At 41.0% G+C, this 23,806-nt stretch overlaps 1 protein-coding gene across 1 annotated transcript in view; it reads right to left on the reverse strand.

The window, feature by feature from the left end:
* LOC112981614 (protocadherin-15) overlaps positions 1–23,806 on the reverse strand; it is a 1,192,166-nt gene that overhangs the window by 825,589 nt on the left and 342,771 nt on the right. Inside the window, exon 6 of the mRNA XM_064513568.1 lies at positions 16,463–16,553. The gene's annotated coding sequence lies outside the window, so the exon portion shown is untranslated. The remainder of the gene's footprint in view (positions 1–16,462; positions 16,554–23,806) is intronic.

The raw sequence follows: 23,806 nt of genomic DNA on the forward strand, positions 1-23,806 counted from the left end.
CATGTGTTACTATTGCTTGTGGTATACCGCTCCGTGTATTTGACTCAAGTCACCTTAATATCAAACTTCTTGAAATCACAGTAAACCTAACAGGAGGCTTTCAGTCCAAGGAGTCCATAAACAAAGCAGGGAAGAAAAATGGTCACTTTTGGAAATGATACTTCTTAGAGAGGCCCTAAAAGTCATAATATACTCTTCAGAATTTTAGCTAAACAGAAGGCAGACTTCTCAAAGACAATAACCACTAACAAATATCTGTGGTCCAGCTGAGTGAAAGATGGAATATGAGCTGATGAAAAGAATATTACTTCTAGGATTATCATTTTTTGTTAGTACACCTCATGCAAAATTGATAATGCTCTCTCTCTCTCTTCTCTTCTTCTATTTGCCATTCACATATTTTTACAGTTAACTCCCCTATCAAATCTCCTCAAAATTTCAGGTTTGGACTAAAAAACTGTTCACCTGGAATTTTATGAATTGAGTAAGTCATTCTCAGATTCTGATTCCACTACTGACACAGAATTATTAGCTATTGCTGGAAAGACATGCAATATTAATCAATAGGAAGCCAGGCACAGTTTACCACCTCCGATCGCACAGGGTTTCTCATGAGACATACTCAAGCCAGTACTGAATTTTGCCTGCCATCAGTCACTGTTCTGCATTAGTACCCCTATGCTACCAATCTCTGTATTTTCAGAACACCAAAAAATATTGCAAGATTCAGTAGAGATACCGAACACAATGCACTACTTCAAGCGTATTTCTTCAGCTCTCTGTGCAACTCTTCCATTTTCCACAGAACCTAGTTTTTGCTTTAGGACACATCTCCACATTTTTCAAACCTCAGCCTTTATCAAGAAAACAAGAGTTCTTCTTTTCAGTCAAGATGTCCCTGGGCCAAAAAGCATCAACTATTTAAAAATAAAAAAGTTTGTCACATACGAGGTACCGGATGGTTTAAGACTACAATTTTATGGTGCCTAATTAACAAACACAGATCTTGTTCCTCGTACTTAAAGGTAGCGCTTTTGTGGGAGGGGATGTGGGAGTAGTTTTTTAATTATACAAGTTGAAGTCTATTTTGTTTTGTATTTCTTCCTTTATTTCAAGGAAAATAATAAACAGGGCAAAAGCATATGATCTGCTGCTAGAGTATTGAATTGCTTTTTCCTTTGGCTCTCTACTTCTCTCAAGAAGCACAGCAGTCTGGTCTCATCCACACAGTTGCTGCTGAAATAGATAGTCTGTTACAGAGACTTATTCTGAATAAGTGAAAGGGAAATATGGAAATCCAATTAGTATGATTAAAAAAACCAACAACTAACACTGACCTGGATCAACAGCGTGCAACGTCTCAAATTTCTCAGAGGCAGCCCTGACGCTGCTAGCCATGTCCGACAGAGTAACCCGCCCCTTAGCTCTTTCTCCAGGCACCTAAGGCAGAAGCCTATAAACTGCACATTACAAAGTCCACCTGCGTGCTGTTTTGCGTAGAACAAGACCAGCGGCTTTACCACACACTTAAAAGCATCCCAGACACGCTTCCACAAAGCTAGGGAAATAACAGCAAAATCCAGCGATCCTGGTCAAGTGGAACCACCTCATGAGCCTGGTGCAGCCCATACTACACATTGCAATCTGGGAAAACAGAAAATCGTAATTCCAGGAATAAGGAACACAGACCATATCCAGACAGGGAGTCTTTGTCCTTGGTAGGACTAAAAGGTTCAGTTTTATTGCACATAACTTCCCAGTGCAATAGTTTGCCAAACAGATGAACGTAGTCCTTGGAGAACTAAGCTGGGATCTTAAACAGGAAAGGCTAGATTATACTGCTCCTCCAGTAGACTGCTGTTGAAATACCAGCCCAGTACCAGGATGTTAAAGATCATGCCAGTAGAAGGTGATTTTAACCTTTACTATGGGAGAACTTTCAACTTACCACCATCTTAACATACACACATGTGCATGATGAGACACGCGAAATACATGGTGGCTTTCACACAAAAATTTAATGAAAAAGAAGCAGAACAGTGTAGTATGTCACTGAATATGCATCCAAAGTGCTAACTGCACAGAAAACGCTTGTATGTGCAGGTTGCCTAATATCCAGCCTTTATAAGATTAACAGTTTTGCTTCCATATAAAAAAGAATGTTGTAAATCCGACAGAACACACTGTGCAGTTGCTATAGAAAAATACCAATTTCAATCATTTTTTCCCTCTCCTGATATTTACCTGGCATATATTTCTGACAAGTTTAGTAGCTAATCCTCCTCCTCTTATTTTTTTACCAAGTCACTTAAACATTACGAAATGATATATTATTACACACACTGATGAAAATATTCCAAATTCAAATGCTGCACTGCTCAGAAGATAATTTACTTTACAGGGAGTGGAGTTTTACGATTCCCAAGTCCAAATTTACAAAGCCCAATGATGTGACTAAGAAATATATTAACACGCTGATGGTAGATTTTTACTCCATGAAACGTAGTTCCTTCTTCTTGCCATTTGGATGACATGTACCCTACTGTGTATTTGTTTTTGCTTCAAAAGAAATTTCTTGAAGTACACACAGTTTGTCATACCAGACTTATAGATTTTCTCACAATCTTATTTTGAGAGTATTATCTTATCTGTGCTAAGATAACTTTCAGGATTTACTGGGGGAAAAGGGCTTGAAAACCTTTCTAGCAGAAATACATTTATTCCAGCTGAAGACCTTTAGTATTACTAAATTTTTGGAATCAGACAGATGCAATTTCACTTATTGAGTGTTTTCTCTATGTTTTGAAGTAGGATAACATCAAGAACAAAATGAAACTGATCTATAATGTAACGCACACAGAAACAGACTGCGTTTGGAAATCTGATTTTATGATTTCAGCCCAGGTAAATTCAGAGACATCACAACATGCCAGTGAGAACTGATTACTGTGGTATATGGTAATAAGTGATGATAAAAATCTGCCACGGAGACTGTGTAACTTTTTTTGGCTGACTTTTATGGGCACGTCCAATTTTTAAAATCTGTAAGAAAACCTAGAGTGAGGAAAATCTCTTTAAAGTACATTTTGTTCCTCATATGAGTTGAAAATGTATTAACTGAGCCAAACCTTTGAAATATGACCTTGCACACACAAAACCGATGTTTACTTTTTGGCAATGCTGCTTTGGCTTGCTACATTTACGGGGGGTCATAGAAAACAAATAACGATGTTCGACTGGACAACCTACTGTGGGCAGAAAAAATATCCTTCCAACGTAACTCTCAGGAATACAGCAACATCAAGGCTAGGCTCCTTGGGAACCGCATCAAAGAGAAGGAGAACAGAAAGGGTGAGTAAGATACAGGGAGCAAAGGTCCTTTTCATCTCTCTCTCTCTCTCTCTCGCCCCAGTAAAGTTCAGCATGTGCGTTAGCGAACATTAGTGGCCACTCCAATTTGCAGTAGCCTCCCCATAGATACTTGTGGTGTCCCTGCAATTAGGAGAAACCAAGGAAGAAGAAACTCTCCTCAAAAAACTTCTCCTCAGTCCTCTGCTCTTCAGTTAGCACGTCCTCATAAGAGGGAAGCTAAGGGGTCTTGCATGGCACCCTTCAGTCCTGAAGGATCAGAGTATAAGATGCAACACTGTCAACTAAACAGCCATCTAAAAGACACTCAGCCAAAGCACAGGATCCCTGTACAGAAGAGGGTGGTACGCTGACGTGCCCAGCTGGAGCGTCAGACCATGACTTGGGCAGGCTGAACGTCCTCCAGCGATAGCTCTCTCTTCTCTGATTATCAGAGAATGTAAACTGCTGGTCCAGAACAGGCGTCATACTTGTAAACGGCTACAGTTAAGGGAGGTAACTTCACCTGCAATGCTAGGCGAAAGGGTCAGAGTTTGATGCAAAAGCTGCGCGAGTAGATGACTGCCTGGTACAACCCAGAAGGTGAGAGAGAGAACCAAGAGGAGGCACACCGAAGCAAATTAGACCGCCAGAGGCAGTGGAGGAGGGGCTGAGTGTTGCCATGATGCAGATGTGAAGTTACCCTATAGCTTCTCACCACACAGAAGAAACGCTTATTAAAGCATTTGGCATGTATAAAGCGGAAGCAGATGCGACTGCAGAGCCCCATGGTGTAACTCATTTTCTATCCCTACCTCAAGTATCTCAGGACTGAAGCTGAACTCTGTATCCTCCTTTCCGTAGTGTTTTCACCACCCTGAAAGTCTTGGGAGCCACCGCAATGATATGGGCCACCGATCGCAGAGCTCCCACGGACACCAACTCACAAAGTGCTAAAAGGAACGAGCAGAAACTAGTAATATTCAGAGCTGGGAGTGGAGAACTGCATCTGAAAGAGGCTTTTAAAAGAGGCTGTTGTAACCCATTGCTGAGCTGCAGGAAAGGTGATTTTCCACAATGCTGAGAAGCTCGGCAGCGTAGGAAACAGACCTCTTGTAACGTTACCTGAGAGCCGGATTCATCTCTTTAATCACTAAGTTTAACTCAGTCATCTGGACTCTTGCTGTAATAGATGGAAAGCGATAAATACCTCCAGTGGTGATTCAGCCCACCAATTTTAGCTAATTACCTTAGCATGATAAAAGCCATCCTCTGGAGGAGCCTATTCTTTTCTATCGATTATTGAGCAAGCCCAGAGCCGTTGCCAAGGCCAGCTGTTAGATGGTAATTAGGTTAGGGGAGTCCGAACAAGCAATTACAGAAAACAAACTGGAGACTTGTCTAGTTCAGGAATTGTTCCCATAGCCTTTTCACAGATGTGGGAGATATCGACAAAGATATCCCTCACAGAGACAACTTCTCACTGAAATCGCTTCCACATTTTATTTTTCTTTGCAGAAGAGCATAATCAAGGTCATAGCAAAGACATAACTAGATACTTCTTTTAAAGATACAGAGACAACCATTGACGGAAGAGGAATCACAGATTATGTGTATGCATCAACACACGACTACAGGACGCCTTTGAAAAACCTCTGCAGTGCCCATGTGTCCAAATTGCTGTGTCTATTTTCAGAACCTGCAATTACAATTTGCATTTTTTTTTTTTTTTTTAAGGGCACTGAGGAGAGCAGAACACCGGACTCAAGGTTGATAAACAAACTACTCCTGATGTGCTTGAGTCATGGACATACGCAACTGGTGATCAAACATGCATATCTTAGCATTTCTAAAGCTCTGTGTGGTATTCAAATTCAGGTAGAAACTTTATATTCTCGAGAGGGAAGTCTTCTGGAGAGGGGTAGACTCCTCTATTTATAGTGGCTACGAACACAGGCAAATTGTAAAACCATGAAACTTCTGAGTCCATAAACTTGTAATAAAACAAAAACATGTAATTTCATTTCTAAAATTCAGCTCTATTCCACGTATGTGTACGTTCATAGACACCTACACAGAGTCGCATGTTCTCCGCGCAGGTCCTACAGCAGTTATAACCTCAGGAGTCCCATCACAGAACTGCCACTGGAAGGTCTGAAACGCCCTCAGAGGTCACCTAGCCTGGTCCCTGCCTCAAGGCAAGAGCACAGTCCATCCTCTGTGACTTCTCTAGCCGGTCTGCTCCTGTGCGCCAGTAGAAATCACTAGAAAGTTTCTCCTAATGCAAAGCTCTCCTGTGGCAGTTTCAGCCCACAACTTCCTACCGTGTCTGCAGTGAACATGGAGAAGGCTGTTATCTGTGCTCTGCAGCACTGTTTCATTCATTTTCTCCCCTCCATCAGCCCATCTTTAGATGGACAACATCCAGTTCTTTCTATCTGTCCTCGCGAGTCCTAAATGTCTGATTACTCCTGCCGCTGCCCTCTAAACTCCCTTTTCCGTACAAGGCAGGCTCCACAGTGGGAGACGGCTGCGAGTCTGAGCCGCGCTGAGTACGGCGCGAGGAGCAGTTCCCACGTCGTGCATGTGGCATTCCTGTTTATACATCCGATTAGGATATGAGTCCTCTTTGCGACAACGTGGCATTTTTAACTCACATTCATTTTCTGATCAGCTAGAATCAGTGAATTCTTTCCTATCAACCGCTACCTACCACTGAGTTTCCACCTACATATTAGTGTAAGAGTAATTGCCTTAAATATAGTTCTTTGGTAGATAATGTCTTAAATCATTTTTAAAGAACTGGTATCCGGTAAAGAGAAATTATTCAGGCATTAGTTAAATTTCTTTTGGCTACGTAATTGATAAATGTTAATTACATAGAGTCTGTAAATGAAGGCCTGTGTAAATTTTTTAGGTTGTTTGATTTTCTGTTTGATTTTAAGTTCTTTGATGCAAGTTTTAACTAATTATATTCTTACTCTCCATAGCTCTGCTACAATGCTAATACAGCCAACAACTATTTGCAGTAAAGTCGATGGCGAGATGGTCACTTTTTGATTCAGAGTAAAGTAATTTCCAGCTACAAACAATTCCTCAAACTGAATTACATGTCAGACTTACCAAGCTCAGTCAACAGCGCTTGTGTTTTTCTATATTCTCCACTCAAGGCTTGTACCAGAATTATGGGTAGGTCTGTATGTACGTGTGCTAGGCTTGATTAATAAACCGGCCATCTTCAGCTATGAAGGCTAGCTCGCGCGGTGAATTTTCCAAAAGCATAATCTAGAAATATCATGTAGAGCCATTAAAAGCAATCTGTTTGCTCCTTCATCTCTTCCTCACTTTGTACTAAATGTAACCACTTACTGTTTTTTGTCAGACAGCTGTGCCCTGAAATTCTGACCTTTACCTCTTGCTGTAAATTTACCATCTTCCACATGCCTGCATCTAGTATACAAGCAGTGTAAAACGCTTTCCAAGTTTTTTTAGAAACATAGGAGCAGCGGCATGATACTCAGGAAGCCAAAAAATCAAACAGGCAAGCAGCCTTGGTATACTAGAGGCAAAAGAAGGAAAAGCAAGAAGAAAAGGCAAAACAAAACAGCAGATCGTACATTAAAGACCTACTCAGCCAAGTATGGCCCCACTCCAGCAACACACAGCAGTTTGAGCAGATCTTTAGATATATGAGTTGTCAAACAGAAGTCAAGAGCGTAAGTGATTTGCTGGACAGGGAATTAAATAAACTAGACATATTAGTTCATTTAAAAGCAGATTTGTTCCAAAAGACCTTCCTGTGAAATATTCTAGATCATTTTAGGCCTTAGAAGTCAGTGTTGATATTCCTCTCAATGAAATTTTCTCAAGTGAGAAAATTTAAAGAGAAATGAGAGGGCTCATCCTAATGATTCGTGTGTAATGCAGTGAATTATGATATTTACAAAATATTTCACTATGTTTCTGGAACCACTTCATTCCAAATCCTTACTGCAGGCCTCCCTACTGGTACAAACACCATGAAAAACGATTCCTGCCTAAATCACTGCTAAACTGGCAGAATCCATGCCTGAGAACATACAGCATCATCAGTCCACCAACAGACTTCCTCCCAGAGCTTAATGATATCCTGCTTTAATTTTCTTCCGTTTCCACGGAGCGTATACTTCTCCTTCCTCTGCGCTGAGCAGAGGAGACAAGGGGCTGGCAGTGCTCACCCTCCGAAAACCCCATTAAAAGAACATTAAGATCGTGACACACAACAATAACAGCGAGGGAGAGCTCCGTGCCTGGTGAAGGCTGCCATATGTCCCCTCATCACACAACCCTTCATGTGGCTGGGGTGCTTAGTTATGCCAAGGTGTTGAAAAATGTGGATGCATATGGACAGATTGGGAAACCCAGGGGTTAAAATATACATTATCCATATATTTTTCACTCATATGCATCAGATGTGTGAACAAAACAGCATAACATGCAAATTACTTAAAAAATATAAAGCTTGCCTTAACTGCAATATTTAAATTACATGCATTGTGAAACAATGGATTTTCTAGGTGTTTAACCACATTCTTTCACTGAGGAATAGGGTTTTTTTTCTTGTTCATTTTACTTGCCACTTCCCTGCTCTCTGTTCATTTCCCAAGACGACCACGTACACAACTCGGTCTGCTACTGCCAGCGCAGGCTTTGGCGAGGGCGAGAGGAGCCGTAGCCGACGCTCCCCCAGCAGATGCTGCCTGACCTCTCCGAGAGGCTGCAGCACTCTGGAAAACGCAAACAACGCCACGGCTAGCAACCTCAATCTTTCACCAAACTTCTGATTTCTCCTGGCCTGCTTTCTGAGAATAGCAACTTGCGCCTGGGTTTACAGCAAGCTTGGAGAGCAACTAATCACAAATACGGGCTCTGTCATTTACGAGCTGAATTTCTCCTCCTCTTAGAACAATAGTTAGCAAAGTTGGAAAAATATTTACTGTAAATAAATCTTGCAATGAAGACAGCCCACATTTTGGTCTGATAGCTGATTTTAATCTTGCCAAAAACTTCAGAAAAAGAACGTCAAGGTTACTCGTATTCATCGTTGCCCTCTACACTTCTGCTCTTTGCAAGGATCTTTCAATTCTGAATAAAACAGATGGGACAAACCCGATTTACTTAAATTGCAACGGATAGGTGCTTAAAAGCGTAGCTGAAATGTGTTCCTACCGACCCCAGTGGGCTTGCAGCAGGCCACTGAGAAAGCTCAGGCTCCGCACACAACTAAAGAAACATCCCCAGTCTCAACAAAGCGCTCGGGAGGAAAAGCCAAACGCAAACGCCATTGCTAAGCTAAGCAGCATCACCATCTCGAGGCCCTGCTTAAATAATCGACCTACCTCTCCTTTTTCCTAGGGCAGAACCAGAGTCTGGGGCTGGCATTTTCCAACCACCTCCATTTTGTCCTAACACATTCACATGTCCTAAGGTATTTCAAAGACTCCCTAACTATATAAAATAGTAAAACTAGAACATTTTAAAAATATGCAGGATGTGCGTTGATTTGTACTTGTCACACTAAGTGATGTGAATGACAGAGCCATGGTTTTGTAAGAGGAGAAGGGTAGCAGCTCTTAGAGAGCACCTTCCGTCAGCCGTCACTCTGGGGGGGCCTCCGAGCAGGCCGGCAGCGGGAGAGAGCCGGGAGGAGAGCAGCAAGGAGGACCGGCGAGCTGGAAAGCAGCAGCCAGGAGAACAGGCTGGAGGATCCGGGATTTTTTAATTTGGAAAGATACAAAACAACAGTTTTCAATTACACAAAAGGCTGCTGTCAAGGGGACGCGGCAAAACTACTCTTCACGGCACAGGACAAGAAGGGCTAAACTGCAGCAAGAGAAATTTAGCTTCGACATTGGGGAAGTCGTTGTGGCTGTCAGGATAGCGCCGCGACAAAATCAGACGCCGAGGGAGCCTGGAAGGGCAGCCCCGCGAGGGGCTCGCCAGCGGGCCGGCTAATGAGCTGTCAAGCCCGGCTTAGGTATAATTGGGGCTGCTGGGCCGGGGGCGAGCTACCTGACCTGCCCGGCTCTAGCCCACTCCGCCGGATTGATCCTCCCATCGCCAGGGTATCCAAATAATCTGCGTCCCTCAGAAATCATATACGGACAGAATATAAAAACCCAAACAAGCCAAAAAGCTAATTACAAATGCTATGGCTATGCTATGTTGCTGCTGTCTTAATACTTTTAGAATTAAATCCTTAATATTACCTCAGTAATAATAATATATTACCTGAGTCTTAAACTTACACAACTATGAATATTTGAGCCTTAGCTTTTAATGTGTGGCACAGACTTATTTTTATTACACATATTTATAGGATTTAAACCACTCAGTCATAAAATGTTGTGATCATTCTTTTGCTGAAATTCTAGCAAGACCTGCGTGCTGGACGTGCACAATATACATGTACGTACATGTAATGGTGCCAAAATGCTCCGTGCAGAAGAGATGGTGAAAGACAGTTCTCTGTAACACCCCATTCTGTTAATCACATATTAATAACCTCTAGCAACACTGCGGGATCTCAGCTAGATGAATACTGATCCAAACACTCCTGAAGAGCTACAGCTTTGTTTCCTGGTGTCAGACTGGAAGAAATATTCTTCCAGGATGCGTCTTCCAGTATTAGAATATTCTACATACATGAAAAATTCAAATGCATGCAGTTGAGACTAATTGGACACAACGCCCTTCGCTAGCCGATCTGTAATTAGCATCGCCGTCACGCTGCTACGTGCCGCCGCTTTTGTTTTCCTGCAGAAAACTGTTCAAACTTGTATTTCTTTCACTGCTCATAGCTAAATGGTTAAGAGGCACAAAGACATTATCTCCTCTACTTTAGGAAACCCCACTCTCTTTTTTAACTGGAAGTGCAAAAGAAAGAACAATTTAATAAAATTAACTTTAAAAAATTGATGTCAAAATACAGAAATAATGTCAATCTTTCTATGAGAAAATGGACAGCATTTCTAAGAATCCAGCACAGGACTCTGTGCTTATTCCTGTGACCAGTGCTGGAACACCTGCAAGCTTGATGTTGCTCAGTTTAAATGGATGTTGTTGGAAGAATAGCCTAAACTCAGCCTAAAATTATAAAACATTCAATTTAGGCAGCAAAATTGCATGACAGTTGGTTATATATTTGGAAATAATGAGTGAATTGTGAATTTATTCAAGCCATGGAAGTGATGTTAGGGTATTTTCATGGAAAACAGAAAACACCTTTAGTCCTACCCAGAAACCTACTTCCACAGAAGAAGGAAAACTGACTTCATCGAGAGGTTATGGACAGACTACGGAGACAAAATATTTGAATCCCTCCCAGAAGGACTGAGACCCTTTGCTAAAACCCCAGACCACCAAGTGTTACAGATCCACTCAGAGAGCCACCACCTTTCCATAAAACACCTGCTCTCTGCAGTCACCCTCCTGCATTACAACAGGGCGCTATGCCCAGTTTGTTAGCACACACCATGGCCATTGGGGAAGACAGGCAAGTAGTACGAAGCTAATTTACCAGGATTCATGGGAAAGTCAATAATTATGCACAGAACGTAAAGGTTCTTTGAGAGTAGTCATATAATTATTTATTCTATGTATCTGTCTTCAAGGAGTTCGCCACTACTAGCAGTTCAGCCAGGGGAGACACTCAGAAGCACTGCCACGTCCAGGCAGAACAAGCAGGTCCTACTGCTACGTTGGATGCCAGCAATCCGTACTTGTGTTTATCGTTTCCATTTAGTCCTTCAACACTATAGTCATAGTGCTGTTTCCAAAATTTCCCCGCCCCCACACACTTATTTGTAATTGGAAAATACTGATTGCAGAATAAATTAGTCATTTGAGCCAAGTAAAGTTTTGTTTGTTTTTAAAAAAATGTTGCATAAACTAATATATAGACCCATACACGCTGTAAAATATTTGAGCTAGTTATTGAAACTTGTAGAAGAAAATACTAATAATATTAGTTTACCTTCAAGCCTAAGAATTCAATAAAGTAACATGGGAAAACTGGAATCAAATTGTCCTGAATCCCAAATAACTGATATCTTTACTATCTGCATTGCTAACTGGTGGCTCTCTCTTTCTTATGTGCTCTTTTCCATTTGAAACTCTGAGTACCAAAATTAATCATATTACAAGCCCTGGGCCCTGCTTTCCTTTTCATTGTACCTCTCTGCTCTATATTTTCAATTTGTTAAAATAAAACTATGTTATTTTCTTCCTTGCATTACAACAGCAATTCTTCCAAAGGTTACCGATCCCTCGGTAAATACCAACCGTGAAAGAGGCCACAGTGCAACATTTGTCAGTGAAAGCCCCATAGCTTTTATTTACCTGACAGTTTTTTTGTAAATATTTCAAAGAACAAGAGATAAAGACATCTTAAACGTGGACTCCTTATGCTGTAAACAACAAATATTTTTATTTCAAAGCAAGTATTTGTTTTATGAATTAAAGAACCTTCAAAGTTGCCTATTTTTTCCCTAGGCTGTTTTCTGAAAAATTTATGATTAGTTCGTAACCTCTAGCATTTCACTTTGGAGTTGTTGCAAAATCAGTCGTGTCAATTAAATATGTAGCTAATAGCTTCCGTGTCCACATTTGGAAGTACAGTAACTGCCCATTAAATACATGATTATTTCAAGAGTTCTGTGGCATTAAAAACAAGGAAGATGTAAAACCATTTGTTTGGAGTTGCAGGTTTCCGAGACCACCACCAAAATATTTCAGATTGTACACCACTATGAGACAACAGATAGGATAAAAGCACCAAGAGGGTTAATTGCCTTCTTATTAATAAAGGGGAAAAAAAAAAGAAAAGCCAGTTGTTAAATGTAAGAGAGTGCTTATTCACTTGTAACTGTACTGTGTGTTTCTACAGCAAACACGGCGGTAGCTGGCACGCTCAGGACATGCTATCCGAGGCTCCGCTGCATCATCCCCGTGACTCCTGCCCGCGATAAAACATTTGCCAGCCTGAGGCCAAGAGCCCGTAAGAACTCACTCTTCTAAATCTGGCTTTTAAGCTTCAGGTATGTTTATGTATGTGCTGCAAAGAGAAGTCACTAGAAAAAGGGAGCTCCAGATAGAAGGAATACAGTTTAGACTGGTTCTTTTAGGGACCATGGAGATGGATACGATGATCTGGATTAAATAACAATCGCTGCCTTCACAGCGACACTGAACTGAGTCTGCCTGGACTTCATGTTTTGTTACCTCTCTTAGACATGGCTAGGTTGTACCCGAGAGAGAAACAAAACGCCCCAGGAAAGGCCATCGTGTCTCCTTCCCTTAGCCAGGAGGTACTGGAAGCACTTAGGGGAAATGCTGTCCTTACGACATCTCACATGCATTCTTATACTATATTGTGACCAAAAGAGGTAATTTACTGAATAAGTTATAAACCTATAAATGTTAAATGCAGACTTCTAGTAGCACTAGTTACAAAGAATGTATGTGGCCCATTTTAATGGCTATCAGTGAGACTAATAGAATGCTATTTCTCTAACTGCATTAGTCTATCACATTTTAAATAACTGTAACAATTTAAATAATCTGTTAATCCCTTTGCTTCTCTGTGAAGAAACGCTGTTGCATTTACTAAAATTAAATTTCTTTACATAAGGTATACTTAAGAAAAACAAACAGAAATGACTTGTGATTCACTTTCAATGGATGCTTTTCAGAGCTCACCATCTGACACACGTGAATTAAACTCTAGAAGTTCAAAGAAAAAAGGACTGTAGAATCAGGAAAGACGGAGCTTCCCTAATTTACCCCAGTCTCCCTATAGGATGGAGAGTACTTGTGGTAATGATTTTAAAACTTATCAAGAGACATGCATCACTGTAACAAATTGGGAAACAGTTCAGATACAGTGGAGCATGAAGAGCCACTTGTCCCACCATCCGTGTTTGACTTCGGTCTATACCTTTTCATTCCAAAGGTCTCTTGTTTAAAAAAGCTTCTCAGTTTGTCAATTTTTTTCCTCCCTCAATTGATCTGTATCAACTGTAGTCAGGCTCTGCTTCCCATCACCAGTCTACCCTATGTCTCCAGTGGGAATCTCTCTGTCCCGGTGAGTGCTCCCCTATAAACGAAGCCTTGAGAAAATCCACGAGCATGTTTCTTATGGAGGCTGCAACTACGCCACCCAGCACAGGCTTTTCTAGCTCGTGCTCTCAGAAAGGTATTCTAGCCACTCGTTGCACTGCAGGTAAGCGAGCAGTTCTTTAGCTCTTCCTGGATTTGTAACATTAAAAGCCTGGTCATTTAGTCAGGCCTCCAAGTGCTGGCGCGACCGTGCGTGTTCGGCAGTCTCCACTTAGCTCTACCAATACTTATTGCCCTGTTCCTGCTGTGCCATCAAGGCTAACTGCAGCCTATTAGTGTTTCTGTTAAGAGAAAACACAAAGCTCAGTGTCTAGCTTGTTAATCCAGATTAAGTGCTAAAGAAACACATGCCAAAGAGCAGTGCTTCACCAGTGCCTAAAATGACTCCCCCAAGGGAAGCGGACTGAAGGATGAGGCCGTGGTATGTTCTCTGCCTCTGCGCTAGGTCTGGCTTCTGGCTTACATGGGAGAGATTTGAAATGCCGCTGTTCACCGAGTAACTGCATCATTTCTCTTGCTTGAGACTCTCCTGCAGCAAACACTAACGCAACATTTTTGTAATGTAATCACAGAAAGAGCTTTTCGCCTTTGCTTGACTAGAGTCACTAACTGAAGCTGAATTATGAAAGATCAGGCTTCGGTTCTGGGTGATTTTCTTGAAATACTGTCTGTGAGTCTAGGACTTCCCCAGACAAGACAAGTTATTCCACTCTACACTCACATCCGACTTCCCTTGTAAGAACCTGCCCTGCAAGACCTGTGCCATCTGCTGTGTTCAGCAGAGACAAAACCTTCGCGGCAGAAGAGCAAACCTGTGTGCGCATGCGTAACACCCTTTGCTTGGTATGGTGATCACTGGAGACAATTTATGGAAAGTGTTGCTAGAGAAACTGCAATATTATTAAGACAGTGATTTAATGCCTCAAGTCAAAGGTTGAGGACTTACATGAAAATGAAATTAGCATCTTCTGCAGCTCTCAGTTAACAAAATATTAAAATTAATAAAAATAATGAAAACATCAATACACTGGAGTTAGCCACAATGAGACAGTCTTTGACCCAACTGCTTCTTAATAGTTTATAGACCAGCAGTTGCTGTAGTTGCAGGATGTTTGATTAAAATACAGAACACAGTTTAGATTAATTACATGAAATCAGAGCAGTTGGAGGAATTTGCTGAGGCATTATTATAAAGTGAGCCATGAAGCTGTTGGTCCTTTATAGAATCCAAATCAAAAAAGAGTTAAAAATAAACAAAACCAAAAAAATGCCAAACTGAACTCATACATCTACTCTGTCCAAACACTTGCCAGATTTGGGTTCCAAAGAATTGCAGGACTTCAAGGAGAGAAAGCATGTGTTCCTGGAGAGCTCAGCAATGAAGATAGGAGTTTCTGGTTCTACAGGGCATCATTTTGCTGGCAAATCTGGTTTACAAAGTAAACTCACACCAGCTTTCGATCTGCAGTTCACCACACCACAACTGTGCTGGATAACTTCTTATGGGTGTGTGCTATAAATCAGATAAAATGTAATTAAATTCATGGGACTACGTGCTGTGTTCTGCATGGACTGAGAGTTGGTGGGTGGATAAGTTTAAACTGAATATATTAAGGTAGTTACCTGAGAGCTGGTGAATACAAACCATTACACCTCACATTGCATAACACTGCAGACCAGCCACACAACGGAAAAAGAAACTACAGCTTTGTGTCACTACTGGACAAGCCAGGCACATCTCTGGGACCCAAAGACTGTGAACCACATTGGTGAAATGTGTAAAGAAAACACTAGATGGATGGGTAGTAGCGTCTTACATTGTTGTGAGTTGAGCATACTGCAGAGACTAAAAGCAGTTTCCATATTATAAAGCCAAATTATCAATTTTAGCACATATTAACTGCATAATGGCCTTTCCATACAAGTAAAGAATAGCCCTGAAACCATAAATCAATATACACATGACTTGCATAGCTCATATCAGAAGATATATTACTGCAGTTCAAGATAAACTCAAGGACTATGACTACAAATAGTTGCAAGCGTTTGGTTTTGGTTTGTTCTAGGGTTTTTTCTAAATCAAGATGTTGATGGTTTCCATCTTTTTCTGGAATCACTTTTTCTGCATGTTTGGTTGGTTCAGTTCATAGCATGTATATATTTTTTTGAAGTCTGATCATTCCGAGAGCTCCCCAGGATTTAGGCATGCAGGGCTGGTTGGGACTATCAGGGTCATCAATCCCAGGATGCTGCATCCACTTCCAACCACTTAACAGACATTCATTCTGCTCAGAAGAGTTTGCAGCACATTCCTCTAACACCTGCTTGCAACAGGTCACAAAATGCTCTCCAACTCCCAGTTGGAAGACACACTTGAGACCTACACAAAAAAAGACCAAGAGCTGCAAAAGCTGTCAGGTGCTACAGCGAGAAAACAGAGGAGATCACAGGCATTGCCAGGTCCCAAGGCCCTGACATAACAGAAAAATTTTCAGATTCAATTTCCAGCTGCTCCTAGGAAACAGACCATTCCCTCGACTACAGAGCAAGGGAAAACCCCAAGAGGTCCTTGCCAAAGATGATGTGAGAGAAAAATAGCAGAGAGTGTAAAAAACACAGCTACTGTGTGGAGACAGGCCTGTGGGGAATTGTATACTAGCAATGCAACTACATATTAGAATATCGTTTCAGATGCAGCCGAGATCTGGAGAGCCTGAAGGTTACTGGTATCAGACTGCTGTCTTCATCCGTAGGAAGTTACTAACCATATTCCATTCCCTATGAAATAGCAACCCACATCCTACCAAGTAAAGACAGGCTATCAAACCACAGTTCTAAATCCACCTCACACAGATTTTTAAACAACACTATCTGTTTTAATTTTGCCCTTTACATTTGCTTATGCACAGGAAAATCACACCGGTTCTAAATTTTTTTTGCAGGACTGCCTCCCTACCTTTGGCAGATGAGTTCTGTTCCTCCCTTCCTTCTTCCTCCACTGTCGCATCCGCCTCCCACTTCTGCGTTGTCTGTATCATCCACTCTCACTGCAATTGAGGAAATAATATTTTTATCCCTATCATTAATTGATTGCCATACATATTTGCATTCAGATTTAATTCCTCAGCCATATTATTATGACAAGTTCCAGTTTCCAATTTTAGACTGAGAACATCAGAAATCTTGGCTCATTCAGTCTGAATCATCATCTGACAAATCTTTTGATTCCTAACCTGTATGATACTGTTGCAAAGGATCACAGCACTGTTGATGTTTATTTCACAATTCAGACTGTCGTATTTTTAGCTTAATGTTCTTCACGTGATACAATTTTCTCTGCCCACCTTAGATTTCAGTGTGCACAATCAAAATGAAAATCCACATTACTGGCACTTTCATTCAGTACGGATGTACTCTCATCACTCAAATCTATGGTTATTTCACAGCATTAGACACCAAACCATTTACACTCATATCATAAACATCAGCAGTCAGTGGTGTTTGAAGGCACTCATAAAATCCATTAACAATATCTATCCTACTTCGCCAAAGCTGTGGGGGTTTTCTCCTTTTTAAACAGGACACATTCTTTAAGCTGGATGTGGTCCAAAAACACTACACAACATATTTTTAAAGATATTTTTACAAGTTCTGTATATCTTACATGTCTTTCAGAAGCATCTAAAACACGTTATGAGACAGAGAGGAAATGCAAATGAGAAGGGCTTGGTCTAATGAAGTGCTCAGCAACTCTTGTAACTCCTGCACAACACTGAGGGCCTGCAATTGCAACGACATTCAAAAGGGCCAGAACTGTTGTTCAGTTCTTCTTTAGATTGAAGTGAACCCCCTCCCCACTATTTAAATCAGCTGAAATGCAGATCAGATAAATGCAATTACCAGGATATCTAGAGAATGAAACATATTTGAAAAAAAAGTAGTATTTCAAAACTATACATCATCAACACATTTTATGACCTTTTAACTTTTAACTACAACTCTTTTGTGCAAAACAGAACAGAAATTTATTGCTTATGGTATGGTTTTATGTACTTCCTCATTACTTATTTCACAGGTGCCTCTAAGCACCATGTAAGAGTTGAGGTCCACATCTGCGCACAGTATCTCCATGCTCTGCATTTTATGCCATGATGCCAGCGCAGCCACTCTGCCTTGATAATACAGACCGATAATGACAAAGTATGTCACGTAGTAGAGAAAACCAACAGTGCTCTGGGCTTAACAGCAACTTCTGTTCCAGGTCAGCTCATTCTCTCTTCCATCCATCTGCAGTTGGGGCAGTTCCTCTCCATGCAAGAAATGGCTCCAAATAACCACTCAGACTGGGATGAGCAAAACCACTGTCAGAAATGCTGATGGTATTTTCCCCTCCTGTTGACACAAATATTTACGTGCTTTTGAACAAGCACAGATTTTAACTTGTAATTAGTTGTCACTGACCGTCACTGATTATGACATTGATTTTCTCCTTACATCAGGAGATTAAAATTAATCCCCACGTTTACCAGTGCTGATGACAACACACAGGTCTCAATTCAATCAACAAAAGCACTTGCTTGACTGCAAACACATTAGTACCTTCTCCGAAGTTAAGCTCACGTGTAACGTGCTTGGCCAGATCAGCTGTTGTACATGCTCTGAAGCAGTTTTAAATAGTGTCACTGGGCGCTTGTTCCTTTCCAGAGTGGCCATAAAACGAGACCCTGGGATTTATTACGGCTTGAACACAATGCCAAGGTTTAGCATTCATCTTTTATCTAGCAAAAACTAAAAGCTTTCCATCTCTAGGAACAAAGAGACAACAAGAGACTTTGGTGGTACTCCAGGCACACGCTCTTAGATGTATGCTCACTGGGACGTGACCCTCAACCGGCAGAGCTTTGAAGTGAACTACGCATTATCCTTAAAGTAAGATCATCCAAATACCACCAAAACTTTAGCTCTAGTGCTATGTTTCATTAGACTACAAACTAAAACAATTGTGTTTCTTAAAAAGCAGAGAAAATTCAGACTAAAACCAAACAGAAATGAAAGAAGTTTGCTAGGAAATCCCCCTCCTGTCCACTATATCCTTACAGCGCAGCATCCTCCTACCAGCCCTGCTCTCACTTTAGCAAGGAAAGGATGCTCGAGGGCTGGCAGGGAAGATGTGCTCCCGTCACGGCCCCTCTGCCTACAGCAGCCGGGGCAGGATGCAGTCAACAAGCAGCTCAGGTCTTTTTCCCTCATCACACCCTTTTATAGAAGCACAACCCTCAACAGCAGACAGTAACTCCGAACACAGCAGGTAACATCCACTGCGCCCTCTTTCTTACCACTGAAGACTGGCAACTCTTCAGAGAAATCATGACAACAGACAGGGCAGCTGTCACCTCCTGCTACAGTCCTACAGGGCCCTGCTGGGTGATGCTGATGTAGCTCAGCTGGGCCAAGGTGAGCCTGCAGACAGCAAGATCTCATACTGTTATTTCAAACACTGTTTGTAAGCCAGAATAGCTCCAAATATGGCCAAATGCATATCAGGATGTTGAGCGGTGTGTGCGTGTGTGCCAAGTACGCATTTTGTAGCTCATTAGCAACGTCCCATGCAAGGTGCTGAAGTGCAGCTCACACCTGAGAACGCCTTAGCTGAGGAAGAGCAGGGTCTCCCTGGTGATCAGGTAGGTGCTTTGGTTGGCAATATGCTTGGCATTGAGCTGTCTTGCTGTTTATACTTTTGCCTATATTAAAGAAATTATAGCACTGAGAGAAGCAGATACTGGAGGAAGAGCCAATACAACCTTCTTGGATGGCAACAGCTTTCAGGCCCTAGGCACATCTCCCCCGTCCTGGAGCTGGTGCCCTCTGCTCGTCCTGCGGAGGAGGGGGGAGCAGGCAGGCAGCGAGGGACCCACCGACACAGCAAGTAGCATACCACTGCCAACCACCCCGATTCCTCCGGGGAAAGGGTGAAACGACCTGGTGCAGTCTGGAAAGGCAGGAGTTGGGGAGCAAAAGACCTGGCAGTCTTCGTTATCTGGGAAAGGTCAGGAGAGTGGCAAGAAGGAAGGAGACTCGGGAGATGAAGAGAGGGTGTTCTGGTCTGCATGCTTTCGGGGTGATGACAACAGCTTCACTTGAAAGACAGTACATCAAACATGATAAAAAATCCTAACTGAACTACGAGGCTAATGAAGTCCTAGAATAGGTTACCAGGGAGGTTCTGGAATTTCCTTCCACAGGAGGAACAAATTAGACAAAATTAAGCAAACATCTATCGCTGCTGACAGCAGTAGATCATTTCTTGAGCTCCTTTTCTATTATTTCAAGGCTTTTCTTTACATGTATTATGCATAACCAAAGTTAACCAAATATCAGGTTCTAAAATGTGAATTTTATCTTCATTTGGAAGGGTTTCCATTTATCTCAATGAAAGCCGTAGGTAGGGCTACTTAGAATGTGCAGTTTAAGGAAGAAAGTTGTGTGTTTAAATGATTTTTTCTCTAAACTGCATAACCAAGGATATAACATATACAATAGTTAAATAATTAACTGTTCTAAGACAATTTTCTGGCTAAATTAGCATGCATTATATATAACAATGTTCTGTGCTTTGCTTACAGGTGGAAAAATAAATCTAGCGGAAAACATCTTTAAAAAATCAAGATGACATAATTAGCACCATCTGCATGGATCCTGTAACCTCATAAAGGGTTTTACTGAAATGGAATAGTAATGAAATGTTATTCTAGGACTGCATTTTTTAAAGATTGATTCAACTGGGCAACATCCTCAGCTTTTATAGATCGGTGTCACTCCACAGACATCAGTGGAAACATTTAATCTATTCCTAAAGCAAAATAATTTAGAACAATTTTTTTTTGTAGTGAATGCTAACTTCCCCATTGAATTCACATAAGGCCTTTAAAAGTTAATTCAAATGTAAAGGGATTATAGGGTAAATGTATACATTTCAGGGTTAACTAAGAAAACTTCAAGAACAGTGTCAGTGATATAGACAGCTTACATTTAGTTTCATATTTGGTCAACTTAGTTTAAATAAAATTAGGGTTGAGGGTCAGTTCTGCAAAGGCTCCGATATTTTCTAAACTCATTCTCCTAGATATATTCTATAAATATATAAAGCCACTTGGTTTTAAAAACAACTGGAAAAAAATCACTTTGGTGTTAATCATCTTTAAATAGAACTAATTTCCGCCACAAGGCCTGACACAGAAACAGTCATGGAAAATCCAAATCCATAGCCTATGACATGGAACATGCCAAATTAGTGGTAGCCTAGTTAACCCTTCTTTTTTTTTTTACTCACATTTCACTCTAAACAGTTATTCTGAAGTTATTACATTCTTCACTTACATAAACAGAAATCAAGCAGCAGAGTTCACGTTCTTTGATCCTAACCAATAGTCCACCAAAAAAAGCAACACCGCATGATCTCCCAAAATAATGGCATGCTGTCCCAAAGTACGACCCTAAGGGAAGTTCCAAAGAATAACTTCCTTAAATGTGCTTTTTACAAGTCATTCTGTCTACTTTGCATTTCCAGGTTATAAGCATTTCTTAACCTCACTAGCTAATATGTTACAGAATAATTTTTATTTCTATATCACCACAGTTATATTATAATCACAAAATAACCTGCCCCATCACTACCACTGAACATTCCAGTTCAACAAAATTATCCTGCCTTTATTCTTTCTAACTTTTAATCAACGAACAAGGTCAGCTCAGCCTTCTGGGATAACCGGAGACCTTCTGAATATTAACCAACCCAAAATGCAGTTCACTTATATCAAGCAGTGTTAGGTCTAAATTTTCCTTTCTGCAAATCTAAAACACCTCCGTAGGGTCTCCGAATTGATTACTGTACTAAATGTGACGTATATAACATGTGGCAGCTTTATAGTTGGTTTTGTTTTCAGTAACGTTATTCCTTCATTAAGTGAAAGGCCTGCTATGTTTGCTAGAGTAGATGATACAATTCTGCTTGTGACATTATAATCTTCTGCTGGATTTCAGGGCTATTTTCTCCTTCTGTGTGTTTTTTTTGGGGGGGGGGGGGCGGGAGGGGAGAGATTTTGCTTCCTCAAGCACTACAGAGCACTTTGCATCATCAAGCAACAAGTCCTGACAAGGAATAAAAATGGATATTTTGGGATATGCTCAGCATCATTGTCTTACTACCAAACGAGAAGGACTGCATGCTCGTCTAAACCTTTTCTGTGCCATGCTAATACTTTTCAGCTGTGCAAGCAAACAAAGCTGATGCCACTGCAAAGGCACATCTGCCTTTAAATCTTTTTCTTTTAAAAGTAGATGTTTGTAAAACCAAAGTTACTAAGGCAAATTACTACATACAATTACAGGGTTATCTGCGCTACATTTTACGCACTTCAATGTAGCTCTATGCCTTGGTCTTACTGGCATAAATATTTGTGTGCTGCAAGCCAGCATTTTGAAGAGCTCAGGAAGGAGCCCTAGGCTCTGGGTGGACTGGACCACAAAGGGAGAAAGAGCAATAGCGTCCCTGCAGAATAACCCGAGAGATGGTATTTAGGGCACTTGACAGCAATGTGGGATATTCCAATACAAACCCCAGATCCAAGCATTAGGGATATGGACCCTCAAGGGACTCCTCCCTTGCTTATTAAGGTATTTTGCTGGAAGATCGCATCATCTCACTGCTTCTGTAGGCTCAGCCACTTCACCCAACAACATAATTATTATTTTTGCTCCCTCTTTTCCCCTGGTTAGAAGGTAGCTCGGAGATCTCAATACTCCAACGTAGAGAAATGGTCACAAAGCTTACTTTAACACCTAGTGTTAATGTAGTCATAACCACATTTTAGCCTTCTGTTCTTTAATCAGCACTAGCTTCCAGTTTAAGAGGCTTTTTTCTCATCCTGCAGTTATATCACTTCTCAGGCTAATGAGGTCTAACCAGGGTAACACACATTATCCCACCTTTGGTCATGTTTGAAAGGGCTCCTAGTATTTATTGACCCTTTTTTTGGCTTTGCAGTTCATTCTTGACTCATAGTCACCACGCAGTAGGACTCATTCATTCAAATTCTGCTGCTCCTCCTCCATCAGCTCCAAATTCTACCTGAAATTATTTCTACTCCCGAAATTAGTGGCCTTCAATTGCATACTCCTGAACTTCCTCCTATTTCAAATACTCCAGTCCATCAGATTAATCTGTTTTACTAATTTCTTTCTCAGAAAAGGTTATCAGCATGATCTTACCTCCTGTGTCAGTCATTCATGAAAACGTGACACAAGATGGGTCCACCAGAAGTCAAACCCGTGTTGAATTCTGGCTCAGTTTCTGTTTATCTCTGAGGTTTTGATTTTTTCCACTCAAATTGAGTATGGCTTAGATGCAAGAGTTTTACAGACAATTTCCGTTTGTATATTTAGACACCACAATTACTATCCTTGGTAATAAACCAGACCACCCCCTCCAAGAAAAAAACTGTCAGTGATCTCAGTCCCCATCAAATATAATTGAAAATTCCTGTAGGTTAAAAATGTTTTTTATCCACATATAGAAGTGGCAGAACCAACATGAGAAATTTTAAACCGGAAGCAAGAATTTGGAAGAATGAAAATAGAGGTTCGAAATTAAAGTGCCACGTCAACCTTAATTATAACACTATTACTTGGATGGTACACTTGGCTGGGTACTGTCACAAAGCTATGTTTCAAGTCCAGGGAGCAGCAGTGCTAGATTCGGGCTGTTATTCAGGGTGATTCTGCACCTGAAGTATACAGAGGTTTTATGACCTTTGCTTTGCATTCTGTACTTGAAGAAAAATAAAAAGGTCATCTTTTCAGCTTTGCTGGGGAAGGATTGATCGCATTAGCAGCTGGGGAATCCTGCAGCAAAACAGGAGCAGCTTAACGCTGACAAGTTCAATTATCTTTTGATAAATTCCATAAACGCTAATGATACAGGTGATTGCTCATTGAAAGAAAAGTCTTCGTATTTTGATTTTCAGCCCATGTCAGGATGTATTTGGTTCATATCCAGTGACACTAAAGAATTTAAATGCCAACTGAAATATCCAATTTTAGTGTGAAAAATACAGAGTTAGAACACTCTGGAATTTGAAAACAGCATTTCTTCCTTTGGCTGCTGTGTTTGGAAAGAAAACAAAGTACCCTGGCCAAGTTTATTGGGAAAGCCAAGTTATACCAGTTTTATGATTGACATCACTGATGGATGCATTAGTGATGCCGAATGATTTTGTGATTTGAAGTTACTTGGTCAACTCCT

This window comes from Dromaius novaehollandiae, chromosome 6 (genome assembly GCF_036370855.1).
Source record: "Dromaius novaehollandiae isolate bDroNov1 chromosome 6, bDroNov1.hap1, whole genome shotgun sequence".
Lineage (NCBI taxonomy): Eukaryota > Metazoa > Chordata > Aves > Casuariiformes > Dromaiidae > Dromaius > Dromaius novaehollandiae.